At 49.6% G+C, this 18,670-nt stretch overlaps 1 protein-coding gene across 3 annotated transcripts in view; it reads left to right on the forward strand.

Annotated features, from left to right (window-relative positions):
* The first annotated feature begins 9,504 nt into the window (after positions 1-9,504).
* Positions 9,505-18,670, forward strand: part of TMEM40 (transmembrane protein 40) — a 29,945-nt gene continuing 20,779 nt past the window's right edge. For 2 of the 3 annotated variants that reach the window (XM_024756462.1, XM_024756466.1), the window contains exon 1: positions 9,505-9,564. The gene's annotated coding sequence lies outside the window, so the exon portion shown is untranslated. Of the gene's footprint in view, positions 9,565-10,124; positions 10,179-18,670 lie in introns of those variants that run through there. The other variant, XM_024756463.1, reaches the window with a different exon arrangement.

The raw sequence follows: 18,670 nt of genomic DNA on the forward strand, positions 1-18,670 counted from the left end.
TCAGTTTGTCAAAATTGCCGTAAAAGTGTTCCTACCAGCTTATGGCTCCAGTGGCTTTTGCTATAGGGAAGCAGATCTCAGCTGTAACTTTCGAGATTCTCCTGCCTCTTTAAATTTTGGGGTGGTGTTTGCCCTTCGACCTCACTTCTCAGTTGGGTCTAAGAAAAGTTGTTGATTTTCAGTTTGTTCAGCCTTTTCTTGTTGCAAGGATGGGAATGATGGCTTCCAAGCTCTTTGTGTGTTGGTGTTAAAACTGGAAGTCCTGTCAATCGTGAAGTCTTCTTTATATGTGGTATATTTATATATGGTATATTTTGCAAACGTTTTATTCCAGTTTGTCAGTTGTCTTTGACTTTACGATGATTTTTGCCATGCAATTAAAAAATATGTTATTCTGTATGGTAGGAGATATGGATCTAATTTTACTTTTTCCAAATGGTTACCCAGTTGCCTCAGCATCATTTATTAAAATGTCCACAAATATAAAGGTTTATAGCACAAAGTAATTTCCTTGTGGTGGTGTATCAGCTCTGTATCTTGATGATGGTGGTGGTTATATGAATCTATACATGAGCTAAAATGCATAGAAACTGTGCATACAAATGAATGCATATAAAAAATGGTGAAAATGGAGTAAGGCTGATAGTCTAGTTAATGGTACTGTATCAGTGTCAATTTCCTGGCTTTGATATTGTAGTACAGTTATATAAGATGTCACCATTGGGAGAACCTGGGTGAAGGGTACATGGGACTCTATGTATTATTTCTGCCACTTTATTTGAGTTGATAATTTGTATCAAAATTAGAAGTTTAAAATAATTTACCTTTGCTACAGCGAGCTGAGATGGCTAGATTAAATATTTTAAGTCCAATTTGTTGAAGTGGCAACTCTGCTCCATTTATATTCGTCGTGATTACTGATATGGTTGGTCGACTTTTATCCTCACTTATATTCTTTTTTTTTAAAGGTTTAAAAAAATTTTTTTAATTGAAATCTACCATACATACATCAAAGTGCAAAAATCCTAAGAGTACAACTTGATTATTTATTTTATTTATTTATTTTTTGGCGGTACGCGGGCCTCTCACCGTTGTGGCCTCTCCCGTTGCGGAAAACAGGCTCCGGACGCGCAGGCTCAGCGGCCATGGCTCACGGGCCTAGCCGCTCCGCGGCACGTGGGATCCTCCCGGACCGGGGCACGAACCCGCGTCCCCTGCGTCAGCAGGCGGACTCAACCACTGCGCCACCAGGGAAGCCCAACAAATTAATTTTTAAAAATTAGATTTAAATTTTTATTAAAAACAATTTAAACTTGTAATTTAAATCATTTATAACTTAATTTAATTTGTAAGTTAATCAATACCTCTACCCTCCTCCTGAATAATATGAGGATCTTAAAATGCTTTAACTCTAATAATTCCAGTCTGATATATATTATTGTTTAATATGAATTTGGATTCTACCTTTTGTTTATACATCTCAAGTTGTTTATTATTATTTTAGAGAGCACTTACTTAGATTTACCTATGTTTACCAATTTCTTTGCTAACAATTCCTTCTCTTTTTTTGCGGTACGCGGGCCTCTCACTGCCATGGCCTCTCCTGTCGCGGAGCACAGGCTTCGGGCGTGCAGGCTCAGCGGCCATGGCTCACAGGCCCAGCCGCTCCGCAGCATGTGGGATCCTCCCGGACCGGGGCATGAACCCGCGTCCCCTGCACCGGTAGGCGGACTCTCAACCACTGCGCCACCAGGGAAGCCCAGCAATTCCTTCTTTGATTCTTTACTTCCATATTCAATTTCTTTTTTCCTCATCTAGGGAATGAGGAAAGTTCTTTGAGCAAGAATCTGGGAATGATAAACTTTGTCAGTTTTTTGCCTGACAATTGTCTTTATTAAGCCTTTGCTCTTAAATATTTAGGTGGGTTTAGGATTTTAAGTTGATGTTTTCTTTCAGCACTTTGAAGACATTGTTCTTTGTTTTCTGACTTATCCTGTTGCTGTTTAGATTCCTCCTCTCACTATAACTAAACTGCCCAAGATCATCTTATAGTCAAATATTGCTACTGTGACTCCTGTCACACACCGACGTTCCATCTAGTTGGATTGAGGAGAAGAGAAAAGGGGCAATTTGCCAGATGTGTTTTAAGGAAAGTTCTCAGAAGCTGATACTTCACTTACAACCCATTGGCCACCCATAGGTATTAGGGCACTGGGAAATGTAGTCTTTATTCTGGTGGCCATGTGCCCGCTATACCCCTAGCATGGGGGGCAGGACTGGTTCATTCCTGGACCCTCCCCCCAGGAGGTGCCCCACAGGGGTCTGAAGATGGAATTTATTGGCAAATGCTTCTCCCCACTCGTACATGGCCAGGGCTTGAGGTGTTGCCTGAGGAGAAGGCCCCGGCAGCAGAACCACTCCCTTCCCCCCCAGAAACAGCCCCTGCCCCAGGAGTCATCTCACTCGGCCGTGTGAGAGGCTGGGCTGCTCCCTCTGGGTCCCACTTCTTCTGTCTGGACCTCAGCAGGGGCTTCTGCCCATCTCCTGGTATTCCAAGTTGTGAGATGCCAGTCCACCTCAGAGGGGCACTAAAGGAATCCTTTGGCCTCCTCCTGGAGAACTAAAAAAGGAACACTTGCTTAGTACTCTCAGGTGCTGTCTCTGTGGGGCAGGTGATTTCTCCATTTGACCTATGAAGAAGTTGAGACTCAGAGAGGTTAAGTGATTTGGCTGAGGTCACACAGCTAGAGCCAGCACTCAAATTGGGGTCTCCCAGCTATTTAAAATACTGAACCACTTGAGGGCTATTCATAATACTAAACCACTTCTTTCTGGGATGGAGAAAGATTTTTGTGGCTTGAAGCAAACAAGTTTGAACTCTTGTTCTATCACATCTTTTAGGAGTGAACGAGGCAGGCAGGTTGCTGGGAGAGGGTGACAGCCCCCCAGCCTGTGGGGGGAGCCAAGGATCCAAGCAGTGAGTATTCCTGACAGCACTTACCAAAGATCCAGGCCGTGTGCTAAGCACAGCGGGGTATAGAGGAAAGCTGATCAGGGATGTGGTTAAGAACAACTACTTAGTGAGAAGACAGAGCTGAATTTGAGTCACCTCTAGCTGTGGGGCCTCGGGCAAGTGACTCAGTCCCTCTGAGCCTCAGTTTCCACGTCTATAAAATGGAAATAATAGCACCCACCCAATAAGGCAAAGCTCTTGGCAGAATTCCTGGCACATGGCAAACCTGCAGCGAATGGTAGCTATTGGTTGTTTTTATTATCGTTACACCTTGTAGGGGAGACATATGCTGATGTATGATGGTCGAGGGAAGGATTGTGGGGACACAGAGGAGAGGGATGGGACGTGTGAGCCAGGCCTTGAGGAGCAGTACATCCTCCAGGCAGAGAACCGGGCCAGCATTCCAGACACGAATGCCTATATACTCACAACCTCAGGCTCCATCATCAGGTGCCCTGGGTCTGCCCCTCACGCCTACAGGACAGATGTGTCCTGTGACATCTGCCCAGGCTTGAGTCTACTCAGACATCGCTCACAGGTGAGTCACTGCCCGAGCTCTTAGGAGAATTCCCAGGCTGAAGGCTCTGGGTCCTTCCAGCACAGGTGAGCCCGTTTCAAACATTTGGGTCTTGCATCTCAAGATGCTCGCAAGAGCCTTTTAAAAAATCTCCCTCCCTCCCTACTTCCTTCCTCCCTTCTTCTTTTCTACCTCCCTCTCTTCCTTCCAGTCTTTCTATTCATCATAAAGGTTAACAACTCACACATTTATTTACAGAGATTCGTGACACCTCCTCAAGAGCAGAACTATACTTGCAAACCAGACAGCACTAGAATGGGATGACCAAGGCTGATACAATCCCAAGTGGGAGATTCCACAACAGCAGTTGCAGCCAGGAGTCTCCTGGTGTCTGGTCGCTAAATACTGGCTTCAAGCAAAGCAATGGAAACCACAGTCCAGACACTATGGTAGGACAAGACCGCCTCTCTCCAGATGTGGAATGTAAGTCCAGTAACACAGCATGCTCCAAGACCTTTTTTAAATGGAAATATCCTAACGTACACAGAAGTAGGAAGAACAATATAATGAATTCCAACGTACGAATCACCCAGCTTCCGCTACTGTCAATGTTGGTCAGTCGTGCTTCCTCTCTCCCCCTCCCCCATTTTTCCCGAGGCTGGAGTACTTAAAGCAAATACCAAACGCAATGTCCTGTCACTAGTAATCGCTTCAGCCTGCCATGCCAACAGATGGTATTTTTACAGAACTGCTGTGCCAACGTCACACCTAACAAAAATAACAAAAACCCATAAATAATCTAATATTTAGTCCATATTCAGGTTTCCCAGATCGTGTCAAAGATGTCTGTTGGCAATTACTTTGTTAGAAGCGTGTTCACGAAATTCATGGCTCTGAATTCCACAACTGTGGCACTTCACATGTTTTGCTTCCTGGATGGGCTATAAGGGGCATGGACACAGGAACGCATCCTACCCCTTCTTAAAACCTCCCGCTGTGTGCTGGACTCAAGCTAGCTCACAGTAGGCCCTCAAGATGAGGCCAGGTTCCCTGTTAACCTCTGTACCGGGTCCAGCAGCCCTGGGTGGGGTGGGCCCTACCTGTATACCATGGAGTATTACTCAGCAATGAGAAGGAACAAGCTGCTGATACAACAACCTGGATGAATCTACAGAGAATTAACGCTGAGTGAAAAAAGCCAATCGCAAAAGGTTACAAACGGTATGGTTCCTTTTCTATAACTTTCTTGAAATAAAATTATAGAAATAGAGAAGAGATTAGTGGTTGCCGGGGATCAGGGAGGGGAGGAGTGAGAAGGAAAGTGGGTGTGGCTATAAAAGGGCAGCATGAGGGGTCCTTGTGGTGATGGAAATGTTCCGTATTTTGATGGTATCAGCGTCAATATCGTGGTTGGGAAATTGTACTATAGTTTTTCAAGATGTTCCCATTGGGTGAAGCTTGGGAAAGAGTACATGGGGGTCTCTGTGTTCTTTCTTAAAACTGCATGTGGTGATCTCAAATAATTATCTCAAAAAGTTTAATTTTAAGAAAATGTGGCCAAGCAGAGGTAGTTTCCCCTAGAAACCAAAGGGAATATTTTCTGGACCTATTTGTCCCCCTCAAAGAGATTTCCAGGGATAGTTTGCGTTGCTGCCCTCCAGTGGTTGTCAAACTGGGTTCCCTGGAGCCTTTGGGTTCTCAGTGGGCAGTCCAGTGGCTGCCTGCAAGGTGATGCTGAGCAGGTGCTTCCATCAATAGCCCCAAGATCCCCACTTGAACTAGAAAGAAGTCCATTCTGATCTACTAGAACGTCTTAAATTTTATTTGTTAAAAGGATCTTCCTGCTTAAAAAAAGAAAAAGGAAGTTTGAAAGCCACTTAAATTGAGTCTGAACCCTCATTTTGCATTTGTCAGAATGAGCTAGGGTTGACCTTTTCCCCGCCACCCCCCCTTTTTAAAAAAAATTTAACTTTAGTCCTTGTTCTTTAGAAGAGGCATTGAGACACTGGCATCTGAGAGTCAGAGGACTTTCAGGATGACCAGGTCCAACTTCTGCCTTCAGCTGCAGAGGTTTTCCTTAGAACCAACAGTTGAAACCACTGAGATCCAGAGGCCCAGGGTGAGTCAGGCTTAAGCTAGATTTAGGAATATTTTAAACTCCATCTCAAATTGCATCAGATACAGCCATTGTTTCCCAAAGAATATGGAGTGGCAAAGAGTCCAATCTAGGCCAGAGGCTACCTCTTCAAACATGGATTTAAATGACACATACAGGGGCTTCTAAATGAGGTTAGGTTGGAGTTTCTCCATGGAGGAGTGAAAAAAGTCCTGCCTTTGAAGTCAAGGAAACCGGGATTCAAGTCCTGACTTAGCCACATCCCAGTTACATCACCTTGAGCAATCATTCACCCCTCTGATTCTCACTTTTCTCATCCATGAAATGGGTGATAGTCCCTGATTTAGAGCATTCATTTGATAAATGTTTTAATGTGGTTAAGACAGGCCCTGCTCTCAGAGGCATCCATTTGCTGAGTAAGTAAAAACTCATGTCAAGAACCAGGTTCCAGGGTGCTCATAGTAGGGGCACATTCTTTGCCCTCTATACCCACAGGGTATCATTCTCAGACCCAAGAAGTCTCTGGGGAGTTCCCATCAGCCTGAGGGATCCCAGGCCTCATCACAAGAGTGTCAAGGCCTGGGGAGGGCCGACTGTGTCCAGGCACTGCCCTGAGTACTTCATACAAATAATCTCACCATGGATTGGGACTGCTGTCTCCCCATTTTTATGGATGTGGAGACTGAGGCCAAGCTGTGTAACTGTTGCCTCCAGAATTCACATGCCTGCTGAGTCGGGGGGCCCCCCTGGCTGTCAGTTCTAGAATGCAGGGAAGCCAGATGCCACACTCAGCTGCTGAGCTGGCTCCCTGGGGCTGTCAGCTGTGGCCACAGGATGGTGGGGTTTTGCCCCATGAATCAACCCCCCCCCCCCACATACACATACACATGCAGGGCAGTGAGGTCACCTCAGGATGGAGCTGAGCTGGACCTGCCTTGCGCCTCTGGCAGCTCTGTCGGGGCCCTGGAGATCCGCCCATGGCAGAGAGGTAGGAAATGCCCTGAGATTGTGCCTCCACCCTGTGCCAGATGCTGCAGGAGGTGAACTCCTATTTGCTCAGAGAGGGGAAGTACCCTAACCTGGGACCAGAAGGAGGCAAACACAAGGTCATGACTGGCTCTTATGAGCACTATGTGCCCGTCACTGAAACCTTTAAGTGGTAGGAAGTATTATTATTTAGACCCGTGGTTCTTAAACATGAACAAGCATAGCATCACCACGGGGTGGGGGTGGGGGGGCTGTTAAAATACAAATTGCGGTCCCACCTCCAGAGTTTCTGATTCATTAGGACTAGGGTGGGACTCGAGAATTTGCATTTCTAGTTTCCAGGTGATGCTGATACTGCTGGTCCAGGACCCACACTTTGAGAATAGCTAATTAGTTCAACTTCCTTTCCCTCGTTTAATGGTGGTTCTCAAGTTTCTTCTTCCAGGGATGGAGGTCTCATTGCCTATTCTGTCAACCTATTTCATTTCTAGGTAGTTTTTACTGTGAAGATATGACGTGTGTGTGTGCTTATGTTGCGATGAAAACTAACCCTCTTGGCTCTCCTCTGTGGCTCATTCTCTATGCCTCTGGCCTGCATGATATCATCAAAAAGGAGCAATTGGAGGGGAGAGGAGACTTGCAATTAGACCAAAGGTCTCCCTCACCTGCACAGTCCATAGCCACCAAGCCCTGTCCATTCTACCCTCTAAATCGACAGTGTCCAATAGAAATATATTGTGAGCTCTGTGTACAAAATTAAAAAAATTTTTTCCAGTAGCATCATTAAAAATAGCAAAAAGAAGCAGGTGAAACTAATTTTAATAATATAGTTTAACCCAACTATATTCAAATATTATCTTTTTAACAGGTGATCAGTACAAAAGTTATTAAGGAGCTATTGTGTATTCTTTTTTCTCGTGCCAAGACTTGGAAATCCAGTGTGTATTTTACACTTAAAGTACACCTCAATTCTGACCAGCACATTTCAAGGGCTCCATAACCACACGTGGCTGGTGGCTACTGTTTTGGACAGCGCAGTGACCTTGTTCCTAGTACTCAGCTGCCCTGCCACGGCTCATGCTTACCAGGTTCCTGCCCCTCATGTCTTGCCTGCCAGTCCACAGTACGGCAGCCAAATCATTGCCTGAAACGTAAGATTTGATCGTGTCCCTATCACCCTCACGATAAGGTCTGGCCTCCTTGGTCTGGCTTCTGAGGCCTCTCTTGCTTTCCCTTCTCCCCTCCTCCAGCCCCCAAGCCCCCCACTCTCCTGCTGTACTGAAGTATTCACAGATCCTCAACACATTAGTGCCTGTTACCTCTAAACCTTTCCACACTTGGTTCCCTCTGCCTCAGATACTCTTGGAACGCATCTTGGGCTACCCTTTCAGGTCACTCATTCAACAAAATTTATTGAGCACCTACTATGTGTTGGACACTGTCCCACATCCTGGAACAAACCAATACATAAGAAGGAAAAATGCATAACAAGAAAATATACGATGTGTCAGACAGTGGGCAGTAAAGCAGGATGCAAGGGAAAGGTGGTGCAGGCGGTTACTACTGTATACAGGGTGTCAGGGAAGGCTTCTTGGAGAAGGTGACATTTGAGTAGAGAGACCTGAAAAAGTGAGGGAAGGAGCCAGGTGGCTGTCTAGGGAAAAGCATTCTAGGCAGAGGGAACAGCCAGTGCAAAGGCCCTGAGGAGGAAGCCTGACTGGAGTGTTTGGGGCACATTCCTGGGTGGCTGGGGCGGAGTGAGAGAGGAAGTCATAGAAATCAAGATCAGAGAGAGCAAGGAGTGAGTGGCACATCATACAGGGCTGTGTAAATACGGGAGGGAGTGAGGTGTGAACCCTGGGAGGGTGCTGAGCAGAGGAGGGACATGAGCTGACTTGAGTTTTAACCAGATCCCTCTGGTTGCCATGATGAGAACAGACAGGAGCATAGAGACTAATGATGTGGTGGCCAGACCAGGGTGGTTGCCAAGCCGATGAAACGAAGAGGCTGGATTCAGAATATGTTGAAGGTGGGGACAACAGGGTTTTCCAGATAGGTCAGAACCAGAGTATGAGAGAGCAAAGGGTCAAGGATGACTCCAAGGATGACTCCTGAGCTTAGATGACTCCTCTTCCAGGAAGTCCTCCTGGGAACCCATCACTCCCTGGGCCTTGCCCGCATGGGGGCTGTCGTGGCCTGTCTCCCTCAGGGTGCTCCCCATGGCAGTGTAGGACTTGTTTACTGTCCTGCTTCCAGAGTGTTTGAGAGGTGAGTGAGAGGACCGTCCTCAGCTTTGAGAGGTCAGTCCCCACCCCCTACCCTGTTGGGATCCACAAGGCAGTGGATGTTCTAGCCTTTGCCCAGTTTCCTCACCAGGAGAGGGCACTGCCAATCCCACCCACAGGAGTCCCCCCCACCCAGCCCTGAGCCCCAGGGCCTCCTCTTATGCTGCCAGCCCCACCTCACTCCTCTGGGGGAGCATCCGGTTGGCCCACATGGCTGGGCCCTGAGTCGGCCTCACCCAGGCGGGTGGGGAGCATCTGGGACACGCCACCTCCTCCCCGCCCAGAGCCTGGCACCGTCAGGGTGGTACGACTGCCCCCACGTAACCACCCCTGAAGTCAGAGGGCATGGCCCCGGCCCGGGGCGGGTTGGGGTCTGCAGCCGCCCCATCTGCCCTCCTGGCACATCCGGGGGGCAGTCAAGTCAGACAGGAAGGCCTGGCGCCTACAGCACCGCAGGAAGGAGGGCCCCCCGGCTGAGCGTGGGCGCGTGGGCGGGTGAGCGTGGGGCCCAGGGCGACGTCACGTCCCGCCCCTGCCTGTCATGGGGGCGGCCCCGCCTCTCTGCCCTCTGCCCGGCCCCGCCCCGCCCGCCCCCTGAGTCTGAGCGCCGCTAGCCTCCAGCCCACACCGGGCCTCGGGAACACAGGTAAGAGGCACGCGGAGCGTGAGAGGGGGGTTGGGGGTGATTTTTAAGAGAACTGGGGAGGAACAGGCTCTTCAACAGGCCTGACATTTTGTGGTTACCTGTGGGCGTGGGTTTGAGTCCCAGTTCAGTGGCTTCCCAGCTGGGTGAGCGCCTGTGTCTCCATCTCTGGAAAATCAGGGGAGGGTGAAGTTCTCCAGGGGTGCTGTGAGCCTCCAGCCAGCCCGTGCCCCGCCCCCGCAGGTGACCCGTCCCGTTCGTGAGGTGAAGGGTCCCCCTAGCTTCGGAAGGCTTCTCCCACTCTGCCCTCGTGGGACTTACAGCTCTGGACGGTGTTTCCTCACAGACGCCCGGCCTCTGCGCTTTGACCGGCGAGTGAAGGCAGCCGCCCTCCTGTTGCCCCCAGAAGCTGCCCTGGCCTCGGGCTCAAAGGCATCTCTGGGGGAAAAGTGCTGAACAGAGAGCTGAAGGCGCTGGGAGACCCGCTTAAGTCAGAGGCTCACGGGGTGGAGGGTGAGGCCTAGAGGAAGCCCCCAGCCACCCCGGTTCCCCAGGCCGTCATCCCGAGTCTGGAGGACCCACCTGTGCTCAGAGCATCCCGGCTTCTCTCCTCAGAGGTAGCCTTTGGGCCGGAAGCCAACCCATTTTCCTTTTATGGGGGACAAGAAAGATTATGGGGTTGTGCTTATCATTTTGACCTGGTTTGTTTAGAAACTGAGAGAAAAGTGAAGTCAGGAGTGTGTGTGTGTCCTGTTCGGAGTCCAAGCCAAGCGAATCTGTAATAACGAACCTCTCTCCTGTCTCTGGATCTCCCAGAACTTGGTGCAGCCCTCTAAAAGGCTAGGGTCCCTGTTCCTTGAACTCCTCACCAGGCCACCTTCTTAGGGAGACATCTCTCACACGCTGGCCACATGTCAGGACCAGGGACCACTCATTTCACTTTCATAACAGCTGAAAATAACCTTATGGAGATATCATTCACATGCCATAAAGTTCACCCTTTTAAAAGTGTACAAGCCTGTGGTTTTCAGTTTATTCACCAAGTTGTGAACCATCACCCCTGTCCAATTTAGAACATTTTTATCCTCCCCAAGTAAGCCCCATACCCTTTAGCAGTCACTCACCATATCCCCTTCTCCCTGGCAACCGCTAATCCACTTTCTGTCTCTATGGATCTGATTATTCTGGACAATTCATGTAAATGCAGTCATACAAAAGGGGATCTCTTCTGACTGGCTTCTTTCACTTAGCATAATGTTTTCAAGGTCTATGCATGTTTTAGCGTGTGTCAGCACTTCATTCCTCGTTTTGGGTGAATAATATTGTACTGTATGATTATATCACATCTTGTTTATCCATCCATCAGTTGATGGACATTTGGGTGGTTTCCACTTTTTGGCTGTTATGAATGACGCTGCTGTGAACATTCATGTACAAGTCTTTGTGTGGACACAGGTTGTCAGTTCTCTTGGATATAATACTAAGGACTTGCTAGGTCTTACGGTGAAACTATGTTTAACATTGTAAGGAGCTCAAACTGTTTTCCAAAGCGGCTGCACCATATTACATTCCCACTGACAATACGTTAAGTCTCCAAATTTTCCACGTCCTCTTCAGAACTTGTTATTGTCTGTATTTCTTATTTTAGCCATCCTAGCACATGTGAAGTATCTCATTATGGTTTTGATTTGCATTTCCGTAATGACTAATGATGCCGAGCAACTTTCCATGTGCTATTGACCATTTGTACATCTTTAGAGAAATGTCTGTTGAAATCCTTTGGCCATTTTAAAATTAGGATGTCATATTATTGTTGAGTTGTAGGCGTGCCCATTCCAGGGGAGGATTCTGAGGCTCCCAGAATGGGTGAGACTTGCAGTGATCTCACAGTCAGTGGTGGGTAGAGCTAGGAACTGAGTCCAGGTCTGTCTGATATTCAAGAGCCAGAAAGCTCTTTCTCTTTCACTGGGTGCCTCCTTTCTGGTTTTTGCTATTGTCAATTGTCTGTCTGTGTGTGTGTGTGTGTGTGTGTGTGTGTGTGTGTGTGTGTGAGAGAGAGAGAGAGAGAGAGATCTTTCTGGTTTTTGCTATTGTCAATTGTCTGTGTGTGTGTGTGTGTGTGTGTGTGTGTGTGTGAGAGAGAGAGAGAGAGAGAGAGAGAGAGGGAGGGAATGTGAGAGACCAAGAGAAAAAGATGAAAAGAGAGCGAGAAGAGACAGAGACAGAGAGAAACTGGCCTGAGAGGCTGAGAAAGAGGAGCCTGGCCTGGCACTGGCTGTTTAACGAGACACCCACCTTGGAGAGTCAGAGCCAGGGAAAATTCTTTTCAGAGTTTTTGGTTTCTTCCCATTCCTCTTCAAACATTTTGGGGGCCTCAAAAAGTTTATTGAGGAGCACACTCCCTCCTGGTTTTTCTTCGTCTCTAAATCCGAAACATCTGATTAGACCCCCAAACCTAAACAGGGAATAGCATCCCCCTAGTGTCTAGCTGGGTCTAAGAATCCGGAGCAGTGTTTGTCACACTTTTTTTGTGTGTTTGTCACACTTTTTTTTTTGCGGTACGCGGGCCTCCCACTGCTGTGGCCTCTCCCATTGCGGAGCACAGGCTCCGGACGCGCAGGCTCAGCGGCCATGGCTTACGGCCCCAGCCACTCTGGCGGGCCCAGCCGCTCCGCGGCATGTGGGATCCTCCCGGACCGGGGCATGAACCCGCGTCCCCTGCATCGGCAGGCGGACTCCCAACCACTGCGCCACCAGGGAAGCCCCGTCACACTTTTTGATGTCACTCTCTGCTCAAGAAAAATGTTTAGGGCTTCCCTGGTGGCGCAGTGGTTGAGAATCTGCCTGCCAATGTAGGGGACACAGGTTCGAGCCCTGGTCTGGGAGGATCCCACATGCTGCGGAGCAGCTAGGCCCGTGAGCCACAACTAATATATATGTGTGTGTGTGTGTGTGTATATATATATACATATATATATATATATATGGATTTAGAAATTATGTACAAGTACTGTGACAATTAACTAATGTCTCAAGGCCCAGTATATATTCGGAGTCAATTTCATCACCAACAGTAGTGGACAGAAGTCCACCTTTCAAGGAGTTTTCTTACTGTGATTTCAGTCAGCAATAATGTGTATGTGAGATGCCATTCTTTATTGTTTTCAACGTTAGGGTGGCTGTTGCAGGGCTTGAACTAGGAACAGTGGTGGGTTTGTCCTACACTTTTCCTGTCGCTGGCTTGCACTTTCTCGATTAGCGTTATCTCCACCCATGGTTTCTTGGCAGGGACTTTTAGAAGTCACTTGTCCACACTACAAGGATTGATTCAGTTACAGCTGTGTTGTTTGATCCTCAGCTCCACCGAACCCGCCACCAGGACACTACAGTATACAGCCGTAGGCTGAATGTAAAGGAACAGAAGACATGGGCATAGCAAACCTGTCTGCATTGTGGGCTGCCTTTGGCCTCTGGAGACTCCACTTAATGGACATGGCACTGGGTGTCTGACATATGGCCAAGGGTGCACATCAGGGTTGAGCTACATACTCTTTTTTTTTTTTTTTTTTTTTTTGCGGTACGCGGGCCTCTCACTGTTGTGGCCTCTCCCGTTGCGGAGCGCAGGCTCAGCAGCCATGGCTCACGGGCCCAGCCGCTCCGCGGCATGTGGGATCTTCCTGGACCGGGGCACGAACCTGTGTCCCCTGCATCGGCAGGCAGACTCTCAACCACTGCGCCACCAGGGAAGCCCTGAGCTATATACTCTTAACTACTTTTAGCTAAAACTTAAGTAGAAATAATGACCTAATATTTTCCTCCTGTGCTTTGGAGATTATTATTTGAGAGACTAGTAGGTTCTGAACTAAAGACATCTAAGCCCACCTCTGCCACACCTTCGCTTGCCACCTCTCATGGCAGGGTGCTCGTGACCACTCAAAGCAGCTCTCATTTTTAGAAAATTCCTTTACATATTGAGCTGGCATCTGCCCTGGTGACTCCCCAAGGTCCCAACCCCTCCCTCTGGGCTCACAGCCCCACCTGGTCGTCCTGTCCTGGAGGAGCCTTGCAGAGACCTGGGGACAGTGACCAGGTCTGTTCATGCAGTGCTTATCCCTAGGCTGAGCACCCTGCTCCTCCGGCCACTGCTCTTGGATGTGGTCTCCGTACCACTCACATCCTCTGGATTATCTTGGTTTGTCCAGACTCTGTTCTGTTCAGGACCTAGGATTGAGCCTAGGATAGGAGCTGGTGAGGTATAGGTCACCTTCCTCACAGTACACTCTGTGCTTCTGTTAATATGACCTAAGGCTGTGTTAGCTTTGCTTTGTTGCTCTGTCACCTTGGTGACTCGTATTTCACTTTGACAGACATTGGTTGTGCACCTCTCGTGTGCTAGAGTCCAGTCAGATGCTTGTGCTAAAATGTACTTATCTTTCAGAGAGTGTTTTTAAAATCCTAGGTCTTTCTGTATGAACAGCCTCCAAGCTGGGCCCACCCATCCTCCTTCTGCACAGACTGGATTTTTGTCCCTTTTACCTTCTTCTTTCGGTGCCATCCCCACTTCTCAGGCCCTCGCTGCATCCTTGGATGTGCTGTGGCCACAGGGTTCACCCAGATTCGTGACAGGTCCGTCCAGCTTGTGGGCAGCTGGCTGAGCAGTTTGGGTTGTTATCCCACCATTAAATTGCCTGGATGGACTTGAGACAAACGGCTGAGGAGGTGGGAACGGTGGCGTCTTCATTCTTTTCCTCTGTGAGGGTCCCCTTGTGCTTGGACTTCAGCCTCAGATCCGAGTTCATATCATTTGCTTCGTGGCCTGTGGGGAAGCCCCTTTCCCTCTCTGGGCCTCAGCTTTGATCTCCTGGCTGTAACTATGTGGAATTCAAGCTCGGGGAAAGAGAGAGAGGGCCAAGCCTGGGGAGTGGGGAGTGGGGTGAGGTGGGAGGTGAGGCTGAGGCAGGAGGTGTAGCGGGCTGAAGAAGAAGGGGGACGGGAGCAAGCGGAGGATCTTATAAAGGGAAGGGGGAGATGCTGAGACACTGCTGGCGTAACATTATTTCTCTAAGCTCTTAAATCCAGCACTTTACGGCTTCTTTTTCTGAAGCACTTTCTCTAAGCCAGGGGCTAGAATATAGTAGCAAGAAAAACGTGATTCCTAATCCCAGGGAGCCCAGAATCTAAGTCCATTTTATCTGAATCCTCACAGCGACGCTGCAAGATAGTGACACAATCCCTATTTTACAGACAGGGAAACTGAGGCTCAGAGTGTAAAGTTATTTGCCCAAAGTCACCGAGCTGGGGAGTAAAGTGATGAGGCACGATTTGGAGTGGGCTCTGTCAGACCCCACTGCTAGAGTGACTTAATCAGGATACCTCTCAGTGCAGAGTATTGGCTAATAGCATGTCATTTTACTATGTACTGTCCTGTCCACAGCCCCAGGTGAGCTCCAAAACCCTTGGTGAGTGACACTATTCTTTGTCTCAAAAATGCGAAAAAGGACCTAGAAGAGAGAAGCGATGTGCCCAGGGCTTGGTGGCAGGGCCCGGCCAGGCCCTTGGTCTCACAGCAGCTAACTCTCTTTCCTCCCAGCCCCTGCCCTGAGGGTGCCCAGAGGACTTCCCACCCATACCTTGGGATCTGGAGCTCTGAAAAGACGGTTTCTGTTCCATGCCTCTGGCTTCCCAGGGTCTGTTTCTGATTCACTCCCCTCCCCAACTGTCCTGCTTGACGGGTGGAGGAACTCTGGACCTGGGAAGCTGGCAGTGTCCAGAGGGGCCAGCGAGAGTGCCCAGGCCTGGATTCTAGGACAAAAAGACGGGCCCCAGGCACAGCAGGGATTGAAGCAGATGGCATTTCCCAAAGCTGTACCAAAAGACATTGAATCACATTCTGGGGAAAAGGACTATGCTCTTGTGTAGTTTGGGGAAGGATTGGATTAACTAGAGTGAAAGAGCTTTCTATCCTGCAGGACTTCTCAGAGCCTTTAATGTACAACTTGCACTTCGTGCAGCTCCGGGGTGGGGTGGGGGGCTATGGAAAGCAGTGTTGCCCAAACTTCTTTGAACATAAAATCCACTTTTTTCTTGGAGCATTTCAAGGGCCCCACAAGATACTGTATGTATCTTACTGTTAGAACATGCTCTTCTGGGCCCTCCCCTGGGTCACATCAACCCTGAGCGCCTTTGCCGATTGAGTGGATGAACCCTGACTGCTTTAACAGGACCAGAGCTTTAGTATCCTAGAACGTCCGAACTGGAAGAACCTTGCAGGGTGCAGCCCAGCTTCTCCATTTGTGGGAACTGAAGGCCAGGGCAGTGCAGCAACATGTTTGGAGGAGGGAGGCCAGAGACAGACAAGCCTGTTGGGAGACTGTTGTAACACTCAGGGGAGAGTTTGTGGCGGCCTCAGTGGACCACACTCTGCCTAGCATGTGGTGCCTTTGTTAACAGTACGGATTTCCCTGAGCCACACCCTAACCCTAACCTTGCTCTGAACACCAGATGCTCTGAGTGAGAGAGTCCTGGGCATCTGCCCTGTCAACAGTGCTCCCAAGGACATCTGACCATTACCCAAATTTGAGAGACACTGAGCATGGGAAAGGAAGGGGAAACTCTCATTTATTAAGTTGCCAGTATTCTAGGCTTGTTGTGGGCACGATAGCCTTTTATCCCCGCAACACTCTGGAGGATAGATACTAACACACCATTTTATAGAAGCTGAGTGGAGTCTGGCAGCAAAGGAACAGGGACAGGAACACAGTTATAACCAAGTCCCAAACCCTCAGTCCCCTTGTAGGATCTCTTGGGAGGGAGGCAGTGGGAGTAGAGAACCCAGCTCCTCTTGAAGGGAAGATGGGACAGGCTTGGGCTTTGGCTGGCTGTGGAGGGAGGAGCCGTGTCATCCTTCCTGCCTTTGGAGCTTAGGGGCCCAGGAGGGTGGTGGAGTCAGAGAAGTTAGGAAGGAAGATGGTCAGCATCTGAGGGCTCCGGGCTGAGGCACACACTGCGGTGGAGAGACTCTGATAAGCAGAGTGATAGCCCCCAAAGGTGCCTATGTCCTGATCTCTGGAAACTGCGACTCTGTTGGGTTATACAGCAGAGGGGAATGAAGATTGCACATGGAATTGAGGTTGCTCATCTGCTGGCCGTCACATACGGGATGATCCTGGGTGACCTGGGTGGGGCCAGTGTCATCACAAGGGTCCTTAAATGTGGAAGAGGGTGGCAGAAGAGGTCAGAGCAGTGTAGTGTGAGGACTTGACCTGACATTGCTGGCTTTGAAAATGGAAGAAGGGGCCACAAGCCAAGAATGTGGGTGGCCTCTAGAAGCTGGACAATGCAAGGAAATGAAGAAGGAGGGGGAGAGAAAGGGGAAGGAGAAAAAGCAGCAGCAAGGAAACGGATTTCCCCTAGAGCAGGAAGGAAGGCATCCCTGCTGACACCTTGATTTTAGCCCAGTGAACCAGTGTTGGACTTGTAACCTACAGAACTGTGAGATGCTATACAGGTGTTGCTTTAAGCCTCTAAGTTTGTGGGAATTTGTTACAGAAGAAATAGAAAACCAGTGAGGAGCTGAACCAGCTCCAAGATGGTCTCTGTCCTCAGCAAGTGTGCAGGCCTCTAGGGCAAGATCTTCAGGACAACTGACTTGGGCAGTTACAGTGCTGGGGAAACCCGGGAGCTCCCCAGCCCAGCCTGGAGTTGAGACAGAACACGTCGAATGGGGCGGGGGGCCTCAGGGGCCCTGCCCGTCCCGCCCTGGGGGCTGGAGTGAAATCTGTGGACCCTGGCCTGCCCAGCGAGCTCCGCTTCGCTCTGCCTGCACTCTCAGAGCCCCTCCCCCCGCATTCATCTCATCTCAAATGGTTTGGTTGCAAGTAACAGAAACCACCACAGGCTACCATAACAGGACTTTCTTGGGAGGATACGGAGGGCCCTGTCTCAGGGGAGACCAGTGCCCACAGATTGAGGGCTTTGTGTCACTCATGTCACTAGACCGATTCCCGGGAGGGAGAAGCTGATGGTCTAGCCTGGGTGGAGGGCAGTCACCCCTCCAGAGTTCCCATACGGTTGTCCTGGAGCAGTGTCTGCCTGACAAGGATGTGCTTGGAATTAGGGCACATGCTTGTTTGGGGTGGCTGGGAAGCTGGAGATTATCCAGGGCTCTGACTTTCTCCTTTGCTGCAATCACCAGAAGGGGCTTTGATGCCAGGTGGGCAAAATCAGTAAGTTTCCACCCCTCTGTTGGCTCTGTCCCCCTCTTAGCTGCTGTTTCTGTTCCCAGGGCCTCCCATCCCATTTCCTGCCCTGGGCGTGTTTAACTGAGCTGGTCCAACATTGATGGCCCTCAGGGGTGAAGTTTCAGTCCACCTGTGGGGAAAGTTGGCCATTAGCCAAGCGTTCAAGGCCCTGGATGATTCCCCAGCCTCACGGGGTTCCTACCCCTTCACCAGCCCACTGCCACCCACCCCCTCCACTAAACCTTCATCCCACTTTGGCCACATGTTAAAATCCAACTCAATCTTAGTAAGCCCCCTCCTCCAAGGTGGGACACCCGAGAAAGAGAGGCAGCCCCTGAATCAGGAGACAGGGCTCTGGAGCCAGCCTTGCCCCTGAATCTCTGTGCGATCCTGTGCAAGTTCCTCTCCATTGCTCAGTTTCCCCTTCCGTAAACTAGGACACGGATCTCCACCCTGCTTCCTGCCTGGTTAGCGTGAGGATCCAGTGAGCTGAGCGGGGAAAGCTCTGTGAGGCTGTGATGGCCTGGTGTCCCCTACTATCCCTCCCACCTTGGACCCAGGCCCTTGTAATAGCAGGAGCTTAGGAAATCTGGGCTGAACTGAAGTGGAAATCCAGTTTAGCAAAGCCTGTGGGTGCAGCGGCCCTGGCACCACCAGTGACTCAGCAGGGCTGGGCTTTTTGGAGAAAAGCGCTAAGCATTGCATTTCCTTGTAGGAACAGCCTCAGATGGTGGGGGGGTGGGGGGCACCTGAAAGAGGGAGGCCTACGGGCCTCTAACCAGGGCCAGGGAACGGGGGTTCTCTGTTAGGGCAGGGGATGGATTCGAGTCCATCTGTAAGCTGGGAGACCTTGGACAAGTCATTTGTCT

This window comes from Neophocaena asiaeorientalis, unplaced genomic scaffold, assembly GCF_003031525.2.
Source record: "Neophocaena asiaeorientalis asiaeorientalis breed wild unplaced genomic scaffold, Neophocaena_asiaeorientalis_V1.1 scaffold392, whole genome shotgun sequence".
In the NCBI taxonomy this organism is placed as follows: domain Eukaryota; kingdom Metazoa; phylum Chordata; class Mammalia; order Artiodactyla; family Phocoenidae; genus Neophocaena; species Neophocaena asiaeorientalis.